We start from the raw sequence: 2,513 nt of genomic DNA, 5'->3' as shown, positions 1-2,513 counted from the left end.
ACCGAAGCCGCAGCATTTCCTACCTCAGACAACTTACGCTGCCCTTCACTTTCATTTCGCGCTGGGGTTTCCACACCCTAACACTTGCACACATGTTAGACTCCTTGGTCCGTGTTTCAAGACGGGTCAAATCGCTCCATTTCGTCAACGTCCCGAACGGCAACAAGTTAAAACCCACATCAATCCACACACAACCACACACGCATAGCAAGCTATCCGCACACGGCGCACACAGAGACACAGGCCCACTCAAAAACACGTTGTAGGCACCTCAGTCCCAACCGCGACTACTCGTCCACCAAGATATAACAGACAAACGCAAGCGTAAGCCCTACCTCCTCGGCGGCCATTTCCCGCAGCATACGAACTGACCTTGACGTCCCACCGCAGCACAGGGCACCAGCAAGCACACACAGCACACACGCCGAGCGCAGCCAAAAAAGCCGCTGCCACAGCACACGCACGCACACACTCGCCAATGAAATATACCACGGATTATAGACACTGGAAACGATTCGGTTCCCTTTCAGCAGTTTCAGGTACTCTTTAACTCTCTTTTCAAAGTTCTTTTCATCTTTCCCTCACGGTACTTGTTCGCTATCGGTCTCGCACCAATATTTAGCTTTAGATGGAATTTACCACCTACTTTGCGCTGCATTCCCAAACAACGCGACTCAAAGAAAACGGATCGTACGCACGAGCAACTCAGGGATGAACGGGAGTATCACCCTCCATGCTGTCCTCTTCCAAGGAACTTGCCCCAAGCGCCCACACTGATCACGCCTCTATAGACTACAATTCGCCGCGCAAAACTTGCACGGAGATTTTAAGCTTGAGCTCTTCCCGCTTCACTCGCCGTTACTAGGGGAATCCTTGTTAGTTTCTTTTCCTCCGCTTATTAATATGCTTAAGTTCAGCGGGTAATCTTGCCTGATATCAGGTCCAATTGAGATGCATACCGAAGTACACAACATTTCCCAAATGGATCGACCCTCGGCAGCCGAAGCCGCCACTCTACTTCGCAACAGCAAAGCCGATTCAAATGCCAAGCTAAAGAGCCATGGTTCACCAGTCCATCACGCCACAGCAGGAAAATCACCCAATAAGCGCATTGTTCAGCCGAAGCCAACCATACCACGAATCGAGCATTTCTCCATTAACGCCGCAGCAGACAGACCGGTCGCCAACTCGCTACAATAGCAGCGTCCACAACCAGCAATGCCACCACTTTTGGAGCAAAGAGAAGTACAGTTTAGTACATTTAAAAGGACTCGCAGTCGGTCCGAAAACCAACCGCAAGACACTTCACATCTGGCATCTCCTCCACCGACTACACGGAAGGAAGAAAGCCAAGTTTGTTGTACGGACACTGATACAGGCATACTTCCAGGACTAACCCGGAAGTGCAATATGCGTTCAAAATTTCGATGACTCACTGAATCCTGCAATTCGCATTACGTATCGCAGTTCGCAGCGTTCTTCATCGATGTGCGAGCCTAGACATCCACTGCTGAAAGTTGCTATCTAGTTAAAAGCAGAGACTTTCGTCCCCACAGTATAATCAGTATTAAGTAAAGGGTTTAAAATAAAAAAGCTACTAGCTCAGACCGAAGTCCAAACGCTCGCCTTTTGATAGGGCTCGCCCAGCAGTAGCCGCCAGCAATAAAGCCAGCAGCCGCCGCCAAGAAAGACCCCCAACTATTGGTTTGAAACGGTTCACGTGGAAAGTTTTTAGGTGTGGTAATGATCCTTCCGCAGGTTCACCTACGGAAACCTTGTTACGACTTCACCTTCCTCTAAATGGCGAGGTTTAAAAAAGTTCCCATCAATCCACTCGCAATAAAGCAAACAGACTCACGGTCCCAATTTTTCACCGAGTCATTCAATCGGTAGGTGCGACGGGCGGTGTGTACAAAGGGCAGGGACGTAATCAATGCAAGCTGATGACTTGCGTTTACTAGGAATTCCTCGTTCAAGACTAAAAATTGCAACAGTCTATCCCTAGCACGATGCGCATTCACAAGATTACCCAGACCTATCGATCAAGGTTGTATACTCGTTGAACGCATCAGTGTAGCGCGCGTGCGGTCCAGAACATCTAAGGGCATCACAGACCTGTTATTGCCTCCAACTTCTTTTGGTTTGATTACCCAAAAGTCCCTCTAAAAAGTCCACTAAACCTACCAAAAATGGTAAGCGGTACTATTTAGCACGCGGATGTTCTCGTTCGTTAACGGAATTTAACCAGACAAAATCACTCCACCAACTAAGAACGGCCATGCACCTATCACCCCATAGAATCAAGAAAGAGCCTCTCAATCTGTCTATCCCTTACTATGTCTGGGACCTGGTAAGTTTTCTCGGTGTTGGAGTCCAAATTAAGCCCGCAGGCTCCACTCCCTGGTGGGGCCCCTTCCGGCAATTCCCTTAAAGTTTCAGCCTTTGGCGACCATACTTCTCCCCGGGGAACCCAGAAGACTTTGAATTTCTCCAGACGGGTGGCGGACAAGGGT

The 2,513-nt window shown here is 49.1% G+C and overlaps 3 non-coding genes across 3 annotated transcripts; all 3 read right to left on the bottom strand.

Moving 5' to 3' along the window:
- Positions 1-7: 7 nt before the first annotated feature.
- On the bottom strand, positions 8-1,058 carry PITG_33397 (the record flags this gene model as incomplete). Its single annotated transcript, XR_009934791.1, has 1 exon — positions 8-1,058. It is a non-coding gene; the product is annotated as a 28S ribosomal RNA (ribosomal RNA).
- Positions 1,059-1,364: 306 nt separating this feature from the next.
- On the bottom strand, positions 1,365-1,519 carry PITG_33396. The gene has a single exon (XR_009934790.1). It is a non-coding gene; the product is annotated as a 5.8S ribosomal RNA (ribosomal RNA).
- Positions 1,520-1,741: 222 nt separating this feature from the next.
- On the bottom strand, positions 1,742-2,456 carry PITG_33395 (the record flags this gene model as incomplete). The annotated part of the gene is made up of 1 exon (XR_009934789.1): positions 1,742-2,456. It is a non-coding gene; the product is annotated as an 18S ribosomal RNA (ribosomal RNA).
- Between the last annotated feature and the right edge of the window lie 57 nt (positions 2,457-2,513).

The sequence above is a fragment of the Phytophthora infestans genome, genomic scaffold (genome assembly GCF_000142945.1).
Source record: "Phytophthora infestans T30-4 supercont1.52 genomic scaffold, whole genome shotgun sequence".
Taxonomy (NCBI): Eukaryota; Oomycota; class Peronosporomycetes; order Peronosporales; family Peronosporaceae; genus Phytophthora; species Phytophthora infestans.
This window is presented reverse-complemented; position numbering and strand designations above follow the sequence as displayed.